Raw genomic sequence first — 13,464 nt, 5'->3', positions numbered from 1 at the left:
GCGGGCGGGAGGAGGCAGCCTCCCGCAGGTGGAACTTAGTCGTTGGAGGATGACAGCGGGCGTGCGTAAGAGGCTCGCCCGGGGATGCTGCCTCATCCCCGGGCGGCGGGCGGGAGGAGGCAGCCTCCCGCAAGTGGAACTTAGTTGTTGGAGGATGACAGCGGGCGTGCGTAATAGGCTCGCCCGGGGATGAGGCAGCATCCCCGGGCGGCGGGCGGGAGGAGGCAGCCTCCCGCAAGTGGAACTTAGTTGTTGGAGGATGACAGCGGGCGTGCGTAAGAGGCTCGTCCGGGGATGAGGCAGCATCCCCGGGCGGCGGGCGGGAGGAGGCAGCCTCCCGCAAGTGGAACTTAGTTGTTGGAGGATGACAGCGGGCGTGCGTAAGAGTCTCGTCCGGGGATGAGGCAGCATCCCCGGGCGGCGGGCGGGAGGAGGCAGCCTCCCGCAAGCGGAACTTAGTTGTTGGATGATGACAGCGGGCGTGCGTAAGAGGCTCGTCCGGGGATGAGGCAGCATCCCCGGGCGGCGGGCGGGAGGAGGCAGCCTCCCGCAAGCGGAACTTAGTCGTCGGAGGATGTCAGCGGGCGTGCGTAAGATAACGTATGTCCGCCTCTCGGTCACTCTGGCCGGGCGTGGATGTGCGTCCGCGCCCGTCTTGTGAACCTCCAAGTGGAACTTAGTGATCGGAGGATGACACCGGGCGTGCGTAAGAGGCGCGTCCGGGGATGAGGCAGCATCCTCGGGCGTCAGCCGGGAGTAGGCAGCCTCCCCCAAGTGGAACGTAGCCTCCACTAAGTGGAACTCAGTCTCCGGAGGATGACAGCGGGCGTGCGTAAGAGGCGCGTCCGGGGATGAGGCAGCATCCTCGGACACCGGCCGGGAGCGCGCGGGCGCTGTGGAAGTAAGTACATCCGCTCCTGGTACCTAAAAATTCCTCCAGCGGCGGGCCCCGGGCCTAAACTTTCTCCGGGCCGCGCAACACGCACTTTCCGCCGGACACCGACGGAGGCAACGTCCCCCTCCTGCGGTGACAAAAAAAATCCACCCCTGGTACCTAAAAATTTCTCCAGCGGCGGGCCCCTGGCCTAAACTTTCTCCGGCCCGCGCAACACGCACTTTCCGTCGGACACGGACGGAGGCAACGTCCCCCTCCTGCGGTGACAAAAAAAATCCACCCCTGGTACCTAAAAATTTCTCCAGCGGCGGGCCCCTGGCCTAAATTTTCTCCGGCCCGCGCAACACGCACTTTGCGCCGGACGCCGGTCCCAAACCACCACCGCCGACCGCCACAAGGCGACAGCCACCATCCCCAAGCGCCATCCCCGACCGCCACAAGGCGACCGCCACAAGGCGACCGCCACAAGGCGACAGCCACCATCCCCAAGCGCCATCCCCGACCGCCACAAGGCGACCGCCACCAGCCGACCGCCACAAGGCGACAGCCACCATCCCCAAGCGCCATCCCCAAGCGCCACCCCCGACCGCCACCAGCCGACCGCCACCAGCCGACCGCCACCAGCCGACCGCCACCAGCCGACAGCCACCATCCCCAAGCGCCACCCCCGACCGCCGCCCCCCGACCGCCACAAGGCGACCGCCACCAGCCGACCGCCACAAGGCGACAGCCACCATCCCCAAGCGCCACCCCCGACCGCCACCCCCCGACCGCCACCAGCCGACCGCCACCAGCCGACCGCCACCAGCCGACCGCCACAAGGCGACAGCCACCATCCCCAAGCGCCATCCCCGACCGCCACCCCCCGACCGCCACAAGGCGACAGCCACCATCCCCAAGCGCCATCCCCGACCGCCACCCCCCGACCGCCACCAGCCGACCGCCACCAGCCGACCGCCACAAGGCGACAGCCACCATCCCCAAGCGCCATCCCCGACCGCCACAAGGCGACCGCCACAAGGCGACCGCCACCAGCCGACCGCCACAAGGCGACAGCCACCATCCCCAAGCGCCATCCCCGACCGCCACAAGGCGACCGCCACAAGGCGACCGCCACCAGCCGACCGCCACAAGGCGACAGCCACCATCCCCAAGCGCCATCCCCGACCGCCACCCCCCGACCGCCACCAGCCGACCGCCACCAGCCGACAGCCACCATCCCCAAGCGCCATCCCCAAGCGCCACCCCCGACCGCCACCAGCCGACCGCCACCAGCCGACCGCCACCAGCCGACCGCCACCAGCCGACAGCCACCATCCCCAAGCGCCATCCCCAAGCGCCACCCCCGACCGCCACCAGCCGACAGCCACCAGCCGACCGCCACCAGCCGACCGCCACCGGCCGTTCGCGGTGTGCGCCGCCGTTCCCCAAGCACCCTCCGGGACGAAGCCGGAGCCAGAGAATAGCAGCGGTGGTGCGTAAAAGCTGCGGCCGGGCCTCGCGGAAGGTCCCCGGGCGGCGAGCTGCGGAGCCCCGGCCTCCAGCTTCCACCAGGTAATAGGACCGGGCGCGCGTAAAAGCTGCGGCCGGGCCTCGCGGAAGGTCCTCGGGCATCCAGCGAGATCACACGGCCCCCACCGGAGGCGGCTAGCGCCTCCGTAGAGTAGTACCGGCCCGTGGAAGCGGCCGCCCGTCAGCCTGCGTTGCCGCTGGTCGAAAAATGCACTAAGTGCCAAACCCCATTCATTTACAACGGCGTGTCCGCCAGAGGGCGCACTTCCCCCGGCGGACCAGCCGGCGGGGCTCGTTAGAGAGTGTATCCGCCTGGCAGTGCCTCCTGGACGGCCTGTATTCCGGACCGCGACCGCTAACTTACGGGAGCCTAAACGGCCCGCGGACCAGCCGGCGGGTCCTCCGTGAAAGCCTATCCGCCTGGCGGTGCCTCCTGGCCGGCCTGGATTCCGGACCGCGACCGCTCACTCGCGGGACCCTAAACGGCCCGCGGACCAGCCGGCGGGTCCTCCGTGAAAGCCTATCCGCCTGGCGGTGCCTCCTGGCCGGCCTGGATTCCGGACCGCCACCGCTCACTCGCGGGACCCTAAACGGCCCGCGGACCAGCCGGCGGCTCCTCCGTGAAAGCCTATCCGCCTGGCGGTGCCTCCTGGCCGGCCTGGATTCCGGACCGCCACCGCTCACTCGCGGGACCCTAATCGGCCCGCGGACCAGCCGGCGGATCCTCCGTGAAAGCCTATCCGCCTTCGCCGGTTCCCCGGCCGGCCACGGGTGGCGAGAATCCGGCCTCCTCGCCCGGAGCGCGCTTCGACTTGGGCGAAAAATGCACCAAGTGCCAAACCCCATTCATTTACAACGGCGTGTCCGCCAGAGGGCGCACTTCCTCCGGCCGGCGGGGCTCGTTAGAGAGCGCGTCCGCCTTGGCCGGTTCCCCGGCCGGCCACGGGTGGCGAGAATCCGGCCTCCTCGCCCGGAGCGCGCTTCGACTTGGGCGAAAAATGCACTAAGTGCCAAACCCCATTCATTTACAACGGCGTGTCCGCCAGAGGGCGCACTTCCTCCGGCCGGCGGGGCTCGTTAGAGAGCGCGTCCGCTTTCGCCGGTTCCCCGGTCGGCCGCGAACGGCGAAAAGCCGGCCTCTTCCCCCGGAGCCCGGTGGGCGAATTTTTTTTTTTTTTTTTTTTTTCAAAGTGCCAACGGCTCTCGCGCCGCGCTGCGTCCGCCTTCGCCGGTTCCCCGGTCGGCCCGAACGAGCGAAAATTCGGCCTCTTGCCCCGGAGCCCGGTCGGCGAATTATTTATTTATTTATTTATTTATTTTTCCAAAGTGCCAACGGCTCTCGCGCCGCGATGCGTCCGCCTTCGCCGGTTCCCCGGTCGGCCACGAACGGCCAAAAATCGGCCTCTCCCCCCGGAGCCCGGTCGGCGAATTATTATTTATTTATTTATTTATTTATTTATTTTTCCAAAGTGCCAACGGCTCTCGCGCCGCGATGCGTCCGCCTTCGCCGGTTCCCCGGTCGGCCACGAAGTATTGCGCATGATTATACGCGATGTTAATATTTATTTAATTATTAAATAAATACATACATGTGTTTATTAATGATATACGCGATGTTAATATTTATTTAATTATTACCTATATTATGAATAAACTAACGGTGATTTTACACGATTTGACTACATACGTGACCGTGATATAGTGCCGAGGGCTCCCGCGCCGTCACGCGTCCGCCTTGGCACGGGTCGCCCGCGGCAGCGAGCGTTCGGCTCGCGGGGGTCCGCGGGGTGTTATTAGGGAGTGCGGCAGCCGTGCCGAGGCTCCGGCCGGCCGCCGGAAGTCCCGCGGGGGAGCGTCGGAGCTCCGCGAGGCCGGCCGGGGAGCCTCTTAGTCATCGCCCGCGCTCGCGGTGGTCCCGGTCGCTTAAAGTGCCACGGGAGGCGTAGCGATGCGAGTGAGTGTGCGCAAAGTGCGAGAGGCGGTGCATTTACGCGCCGTGTCCGCGAGAGGGAGGCAATTCCCCGTTGCGACCTCCGGGAGATCAGCGGGCCGCCGAAAAGGCTCGGCCGGGGTGCCTGGAGCCTCCTCGGGCGTCGAGTTAGGAGGGGGGCGCGCGGAGAACCGGCTGGATGTCCCCTGGAAGCTCAGCGGGCCGTGGGAAAGGCTTGGCCGGGGTGCCGGAAGCCTCGGCCGGCTTAAAAGTGAGGAGGAAAGCGCGCGGAGAACCGGCCGGAGGTCCCCTGGAAGCTCAGCGGGCCGTGGAGAAAGCTTAGCCGGGGTGCCTGGAGCCTCGGCCGGCTTAAAATGTGAGGAGGAAAGCGCGCGGAGAACCGGCCGGAGGTCCCCTGGAAGCTCAGCGGGACGTGGGAAACGCTTGGCCGGGGTGCCGGAAGCCTCGGCCGGCTTAAAAGTGAGGAGGAAAGCGCGCGGAGAACCGGCCGGAGGTCCCCTGGAAGCTCAGCGGGCCGTGGGAAACGCTTGGCCGGGGTGCCGGGAGCCTCGGCCGGCTTAAAACGTGAGGAGGAAAGCACCGGGAGAACCGGCTGGAGGTCTTCTGGAAGCTCAGCGGGCCGCCGAAAACGCGTAGCCGAGGTGCCGGGAGCCTCCTCGGGCGTCAAAAGTGAGGAGCGACGCACCCCCGAGAACCGCCCGGGTCCTCCAGCCACCGTTGAAAAAGACGTCGAGTCAGGCTACCTTAAGAGAGTCACAGTTACTCCCGCCGTTTACCCGCGCGGAGCGTCATCGCCTCCGCGAACCGTCAAAAATAAATAAATTCATAAATAAATAAATGTCAAGTGAGCCTACCTTAAGAGAGTCACAGTTACTCCCGCCGTTTACCCGCGCGGAGCGTCATCGCCTCCGCGAACCGTCAAAAATAAATAAATACATAAATAAATAGATGTCAAGTGAGCCTACCTTAAGAGAGTCACAGTTACTCCCGCCGTTTACCCGCGCGGAGCGTCATCGCCTCCGCGAACCGTCAAAAATAAATAAATACATAAATAAATAGATGTCAAGTGAGCCTACCTTAAGAGAGTCACAGTTACTCCCGCCGTTTACCCGCGCGGAGCGTCATCGCCTCCGCGAACCGTCAAAAATAAATAAATACATAAATAAATAGATGTCAAGTGAGCCTACCTTAAGAGAGTCACAGTTACTCCCGCCGTTTACCCGCGCGGAGCGTCATCGCCTCCGCGAACCGTCAAAAATAAATAAATACATAAATAAATAGATGTCAAGTGAGCCTACCTTAAGAGAGTCACAGTTACTCCCGCCGTTTACCCGCGCGGAGCGTCATCGCCTCCGCGAACCGTCAAAAATAAATAAATACATAAATAAATAGATGTCAAGTGAGCCTACCTTAAGAGAGTCACAGTTACTCCCGCCGTTTACCCGCGCGGAGCGTCATCGCCTCCGCGAACCGTCAAAAATAAATAAATACATAAATAAATAGATGTCAAGTGAGCCTACCTTAAGAGAGTCACAGTTACTCCCGCCGTTTACCCGCGCGGAGCGTCATCGCCTCCGCGAACCGTCAAAAATAAATAAATACATAAATAAATAGATGTCAAGTGAGCCTACCTTAAGAGAGTCACAGTTACTCCCGCCGTTTACCCGCGCGGAGCGTCATCGCCTCCGCGAACCGTCAAAAATAAATAAATACATGAATAAATAGTCAAGTGAGCCTACCTTAAGAGAGTCGTAGTTACTCCCGCCGTTCGGCCGCTTAAAGTGCCACGGGAGGCGTAGCAATGCGAGTGAGTGTGCGCCAAGTGCGAGAGGCGGTGTATTTACTCGCCGTGTCCGCGAGAGGGAGGTAACTCCCCGTTGCGACCTCCGGGAGAGCAACGGGCCGCCGAAAACGCTCAGCCGAGGTGCTGGAAGCCTCGGCCGGCTCTCAAAGCGAGGCGCGAGGCACCGGGAGAACCGGCTGGAGGTACCCTGGAAGCTCAGCGGGCCGTGGGAAACGCTCAGCCGAGGTGCTGGAAGCCTCGGCCGGCTCACAAAGCGAGGCGCGAGGCACCGGGAGAACCGGCTGGAGGTCCCCTGGAAGCTCAGCGGGCCGTGGGAAACGCTCAGCCGAGGTGCTGGAAGCCTCGGCCGGCTCACAAAGCGAGGCGCGAGGCACCGGGAGAACCGGCCGGAGGTCCCCTGGAAGCTCAGCGGGCCGTGGAGAAAGCTTAGCCGGGGTGCCGGAAGCCTCGGCCGGCTTAAAATGTGAGGAGGAAACCGGCTGGACGTCTTCTGGAAGATCAGCGGGCCGTGGAAAATGCTAAGCCGAGGTGCTGGTTGTCGAATAAGGCTCCGCCATCTCGTAGAAGGTGCTAATAAAGTTCATATCCGCTCGGCTGGAGGTAATTGGCCCGCGGACCGGCCGGCGGGACCTCCGTGACAGCCTACCCGCCTGGCGGTGCCTCCTGGCCGGCGTGCATTCCGGGCCGCGACCGCTAACTTACGGGACCATAAATGGCCCGCGGACCAGCTGGCGGGACCTCCGTGACCGCCTATCCGCCTGGCGGTGCCTCCTGGCCGGCCTGGATTCCGGACCGCGACCGCTCACTCGCGGGACCCTAAATGGCCCGCGGACCAGCCGGCGGGACCTCCGTGACAGCCTATCCGCCTCCCGGTGGCTGCTGGCCGGCGCGGATTCCGGGCCGCGACCGCTAACTTACGGGACCCCAATTGGCCCGCGGACCAGCCGGCGGGACCCCCGTGACCGCCTATCCGCCTTGGCCGGTTCCCCGGCCGGCCACGGATGGCGAGAATCCGGCCTCCTCGCCCGGAGCGCTCGTCGGCTTCGGCGAAAAATGCACTAAGTGCCAAACCCCATTCATTTACAATGGCGTGTCCGCCAGAGGGCGCAGTTCCCCCCGCGGACCGGCCGGCGGGACCTCCGTGACAGCCTATCCGCCTGGCGGTGGCTGCGGGCCGGCGCGGATTCCGGGCCGCGACCGCTAACTTACGGGACCCCGATTGGCCCGCGGACCAGCCGGCGGGACCTCCGTGACCGCCTATCCGCCTGCGCTGGTTCCCCGGCCGGCGCGAATTCCGGGCCGCGACCGCTAACTTACGGGACCCCGATTGGCCCGCGGACCAGCCGGCGGGACCTCCGTGACCGCCTATCCGCCTGCGCTGGTTCCCCGGCCGGCGCGAATTCCGGGCCGCGACCGCTAACTTACGGGACCCCGATTGGCCCGCGGACCAGCCGGCGGGACCTCCGTGACCGCCTATCCGCCTGCGCTGGTTCCCCGGCCGGCGCGAATTCCGGGCCGCGACCGCTAACTTACGGGACCCCGATTGGCCCGCGGACCAGCCGGCGGGACCTCCGTGACCGCCTATCCGCCTGCGCTGGTTCCCCGGCCGGCGCGAATTCCGGGCCGCGACCGCTAACTTACGGGACCCCGATTGGCCCGCGGACCAGCCGGCGGGACCTCCGTGACCGCCTATCCGCCTGCGCTGGTTCCCCGGCCGGCGCGAATTCCGGGCCGCGACCGCTAACTTACGGGACCCCGATTGGCCCGCGGACCAGCCGGCGGGACCTCCGTGACCGCCTATCCGCCTGCGCTGGTTCCCCGGCCGGCGCGAATTCCGGGCCGCGACCGCTAACTTACGGGACCCCAATTGGCCCGCGGACCAGCCGGCGGGACCTCCGTGACCGCCTATCCGCCTCCGCTGGTTCCCCGCTCGGCGTGGATTCCGGACCGCGACCGCTAAATTACGGGACCCAAATTGGCCCGCGGACCAGCCGGCGGGACCTCCGTGACCGCCTATCCGCCTTCGCTGGTTCCCCGGTCGGCCACAGATGACGAATATTTCGGCCTCTCGCTCTGGAAGTCCTGCCGACTTAGCCGAAAATTTTCTAAGTGCCATCGGCTCTCGCTCGGAAAAGTGTCCGCCTCGTCTGGTTCCCCAGCTCGGCCTCAGAATTCGAAAATTCGGCCTCTCTGAGGTACCAGGGGTAGGCTTTATGTACTTGGTCCCCCCAGTTAGTGTACTCATCACTTTACCCCCCTTTCGCAAAATATAGTCGGCACGTATGTGCAGAACTGTTTATTTTCATTTTAAAAATTTTCTAAGTGCCAGCGGAAGCTGTCACACGAACTGTCCGAGCTACCACGGTGCCCATCCCGGGCAGTGACGGCAAAAGGCCGATGTGTGTTTGATGGAAGTCTGAATAATTTCTAAGTGCCAACGGCTCAACCGCCGTAAAGTGTCCGCCTCGGCTGGTTCTCCCGGTCGGCCCGAACGAGCGAAAATTCGGCCTCTTCCCCTGGAGGTCCGGAACATTTTGGCGAATATTTTCAAAGTGCCAACGGCTGTTCCGCCGTAACGTGTCCGACCCGGCTGGTTCCTCCGGTCGGCCCGAACGAGCGAAAATTCGGCCTCTTCCCCTGGAGGTCCGGACGACTTTGGCGAATATTTTCTAAGTGCGAACGGCTGTTGCGCCGTAACGTGTCCGACCCGGCTGGTTCCTCCGGTCGGCCTGAACGAGCGAAAATTCGGCCTCTTCCCCTGGAGGTCCGGACGACTTTGGCGAATATTTTCAAAGTGCCAACGGCTGTTGGGCCGTAAAGTGTCCGACCCGGCTGGTTCCTCCGGTCGGCCCGAACGAGCGAAAATTCGGCCTCTTCCCCTGGAGGTCCGGAACATTTTGGCGAATATTTTCAAAGTGCCAACGGCTGTTGCGCCGTAACGTGTCCGACCCGGCCGGTTCCTCCGGTCGGCCCGAACGAGCGAAAATTCGGCCTCTTCCCCTGGAGGTCCGGAACATTTTGGCGAATATTTTCAAAGTGCCAACGGCCGTTCCGCCGTAAAGTGTCCGACCCGGCTGGTTCCTCCGGTCGGCCCGAACGAGCGAAAATTCGGCCTCTTCCCCTGGAGGTCCGGACGACTTTGGCGAATATTTTCAAAGTGCCAACGGCTGTTGGGCCGTAAAGTGTCCGACCCGGCTGGTTCCTCCGGTCGGCCCGAACGAGCGAAAATTCGGCCTCTTAACCCTGGAGGTCCGTTCAAGTTTAACGAATAATTTCTAAGTGCTAACGGCTGTTGCGCCGTAACGTGTCCGACCCGGCCGGTTCCTCCGGTCGGCCCGAACGAGCGAAAATACGGCCTCTTCCCCTGGAGGTCCGGAACATTTTGGCGAATATTTTCAAAGTGCCAACGGCTGTTGCGCCGTAACGTGTCCGACCCGGCTGGTTCCTCCGGTCGGCCCGAACGAGCGAAAATTCGGCCTCTTCCCCTGGAGGTCCGTTCAAGATTAACGAATATTTTCTAAGTGCCATCGGCTCTTCCGCCGTAAGGTGTCCGACTCGGCCGGTTCCTCCGGTCGGCCCGAACGAGCGAAAATTCGGCCTCTTCCCCTGGAGGTCCTGTCAAGTTTAACGAATATTTTCTAAGTGCCATCGGCTCTTCCGCCGTAAGGTGTCCGACTCGGCCGGTTCCTCCGGTCGGCCTGAACAAGTGAAAATTCGGCCTCTTCCCCTGGAGGTCCGGAACATTTTGGCGAATATTTTCTAAGTGCCATCGGCTCTTCCGCCGTAAGGTGTCCGACTCGGCCGGTTCCTCCGGTCGGCCTGAACGAGCGAAAATTCGGCCTCTTCCCCTGGAGGTCCTGTCAAGTTTAACGAATATTTTCTAAGTGCCATCGGCTCTTCCGCCGTAAAGCGTCCGACTCGGCTGGTTCCCGATGTCGGCCAGAACAAGTGGAAATTCGGCCTCTTCCCCTGGAGGTCAGTTGAAGTTTAACGAATATTTTCAAAGTGCCAACGGCTGCTCCGCCGTAAAGCGTCCGACTCGGCTGGTTCCCGATGTCGGCCAGAACAAGTGAAAATTCGGCCTCTTCCCCTGGAGGTCCGTTCAAGATTAACGAATATTTTCTAAGTGCCAACGGCTGCTCCGCCGTAAAGCGTCCGACTCGGCTGGTTCCCGATGTCGGCCAGAATAAGTGGAAATTCGGCCTCTTCCCCTGGAGGTCCGTTCAAGATTAACGAATATTTTCTAAGTGCCAACGGCTCTTGCGCCGAAAAGCGTCCGACTCGGCTGGTTCCCGATGTCGGCCAGAACAAGTGAAAAATCGGCCTCTTCCCCTGGAGGTCAGTTGAAGTTTAACGAATATTTTCTAAGTGCCATCGGCTCTTCCGCCGTAAGGTGTCCGACTCGGCTGGTTCCCGATGTCGGCCAGAAAAAGTGACAATTCGGCCTCTTCCCCTGGAGGTCCTTTGAAGTTTAGCGAATATTTTCTAAGTGCCAACGGCTCTTGCGCCGAAAAGCGTCCGCCTCGGCTGGTTCCCGCGGTCGGACACAAAATGTGTCAATTCGGCCTCTCTGAGGTACCAGGGGTAGGCTTTATGTACTTGGTCCCCCCACTTAGTGTACTCATCACTTTACCCCCCTTTCGCAAAATATAGTCGGCACGTATGTGCAGAACTGTTTATTTTCATTTTAAAAATTGTCTAAGTGCCAGCGGAAGCTGTCAAACGAACTGTCCGAGCTACCACGGTGCCCATCCCGGGCAGTGACGGCAAAAGGCCGATGTGTGTTTATGGAAGTCTGAATAATTTCTAAGTGCCAACGGCTCAACCGCCGTAAAGTGTCCGCCTCGGCCGGTTCCCCCGGTCGGCCAGAACGAGTGAAAATTCGGCCTCTTTCCCTGGAGGTCCGGAACATTTTGGCGAATATTTCCTAAGTGCCAACGGCTGCTCCGCCGTAAAGTGTCCGCCTCGGCTGGTTCCCCCGGTCGGCCAGAACAAGTGAAAATTCGGCCTCTTCCCCTGGAGGTCCGGAACATTTTGGCGAATATTTCCTAAGTGCCAACGGCTGCTCCGCCGTAAAGTGTCCGCCTCGGCCGGTTCACCCGGTCGGCCAGAACAAGTGAAAATTTGGCCTCTTCCCCTGGAGGTCCGGAACATTTTGGCGAATATTTCCTAAGTGCCAACGGCTGCTCCGCCGTAAAGTGTCCGACTCGGCTGGTTCCCCCGGTCGGCCAGAACAAGTGAAAAATCGGCCTCTTCCCCTGGAAGTCCGGCCGACTTAAGGCGAATATTTCCTAAGTGCCAACGGCTGTTCCGCCGTAAAGAGTCCGACTCGGCTGGTTCCCGATATCGGCCAGAACAAGTGAAAATTCGGCCTCTTCCCCTGGAAGTCCGGCCGAGTTAAGGCAAATATTTCCTAAGTGCCAACGGCTGCTCCGCCGTAAAGCGTCCGACTCGGCTGGTTCCCGATGTCGGCCAGAACAAGTGGACATTCGGCCTCTTCCCCTGGAAGTCCGGCCAAGTTTGGCGAATATTTCCTAAGTGCCAACGGCTGCTCCGCCGTAAAGTGTCCGACTCGGCTGGTTCCCGATGTCGGCCAGAACAAGTGAATATTCGGCCTCTTCCCCTGGAGGTCCGGAACATTTTGGCAAATATTTCCTAAGTGCCAACGGCTGCTCCGCCGTAAAGAGTCCGACTCGGCTGGTTCCCGATGTCGGCCAGAACAAGTGAAAATTCGGCCTCTTCCCCTGGAAGTCCGGCCGAGTTCGGCGAATATTTCCTAAGTGCCAACGGCTGTTCCGCCGTAAAGAGTCCGACTCGGCTGGTTCCCGATGTCGGCCAGAACAAGTGAAAATTCGGCCTCTTCCCCTGGAGGTCCGTTCAAGATTAACGAATATTTTCTAAGTGCCAACGGCTCTTGCGCCGAAAAGCGTCCGACTCGGCTGGTTCCCGATGTCGGCCAGAACAAGTGAAAATTCGGCCTCTTCCCCTGGAGGTCCGTTCAAGATTAACGAATATTTTCTAAGTGCCAACGGCTGCTCCGCCGTAAAGCGTCCGCTTCGGCTGGTTCCCGATGTCGGCCAGAACAAGTGAAAATTCGGCCTCTTCCCCTGGAGGTCCGTTCAAGATTAACGAATATTTTCTAAGTGCCAACGGCTCTTGCGCCGAAAAGCGTCCGCCTCGGCTGGTTCCCGATGTCGGCCAGAACAAGTGAAAATTCGGCCTCTTCCCCTGGAGGTCCGTTCACGATTAACGAATATTTTCTAAGTGCCAACGGCTCTTGCGCCGAAAAGCGTCCGCCTCGGCTGGTTCCCGATGTCGGCCAGAACAAGTGAAAATTCGGCCTCTTCCCCTGGAGGTCCGTTCAAGATTAACGAATATTTTCTAAGTGCCAACGGCTCTTGCGCCGAAAAGCGTCCGCCTCGGCTGGTTCCCGCGGTCGGACACAAAATGTGTCAATTCGGCCTCTCTGAGGTACCAGGGGTGGGCTTTATGTACTTGGTCCCCCCACTTAGTGTACTCATCACTTTACCCCCATTTCGCAAAATATAGTCGGCACGTATGTGCAGAACTGTTTATTTTCATTTTAAAAATTGTCTAAGTGCCAGCGGAAGCTGTCACGCGAACTGTCCGAGCTACCACGGTGCCCATCCCGGGCAGTGACGGCAAAAGGCCGATGTGTGTTTGATGGAAGTCTGAATAATTTCTAAGTGCCAACGGCTCAACCGCCGTAAAGTGTCCGCCTCGGCTGGTTCTCCCGGTCGGCCCGAACGAGCGAAAATTCGGCCTCTTCCCCTGGAGGTCCGGAACATTTTGGCGAATATTTCCTAAGTGCCAACGGCTGCTCCGCCGTAAAGTGTCCGCCTCGGCTGGTTCCCCCGGTCGGCCAGAACAAGTGAAAATTCGGCCTCTTCCCCTGGAGGTCCGGAACATTTTGGCGAATATTTCCTAAGTGCCAACGGCTGCTCCGCCGTAAAGTGTCCGCCTCGGCCGGTTCACCCGGTCGGCCAGAACAAGTGAAAATTTGGCCTCTTCCCCTGGAGGTCCGGAACATTTTGGCGAATATTTCCTAAGTGCCAACGGCTGCTCCGCCGTAAAGTGTCCGCCTCGGCCGGTTCACCCGGTCGGCCAGAACAAGTGAAAATTTGGCCTCTTCCCCTGGAGGTCCGGAACATTTTGGCGAATATTTCCTAAGTGCCAACGGCTGCTCCGCCGTAAAGTGTCCGACTCGGCTGGTTCCCCCGGTCGGCCAGAACAAGTGAAAAATCGGCCTCTTCCCCTGGAAGTCCGGCCGAGTTAAGGCAA

Source organism: Syngnathus scovelli, unplaced genomic scaffold (assembly GCF_024217435.2).
Source record: "Syngnathus scovelli strain Florida unplaced genomic scaffold, RoL_Ssco_1.2 HiC_scaffold_85, whole genome shotgun sequence".
Classification (NCBI taxonomy): Eukaryota; Metazoa; Chordata; class Actinopteri; order Syngnathiformes; family Syngnathidae; genus Syngnathus; species Syngnathus scovelli.
Note: the sequence above shows the minus strand (reverse complement) of the source record.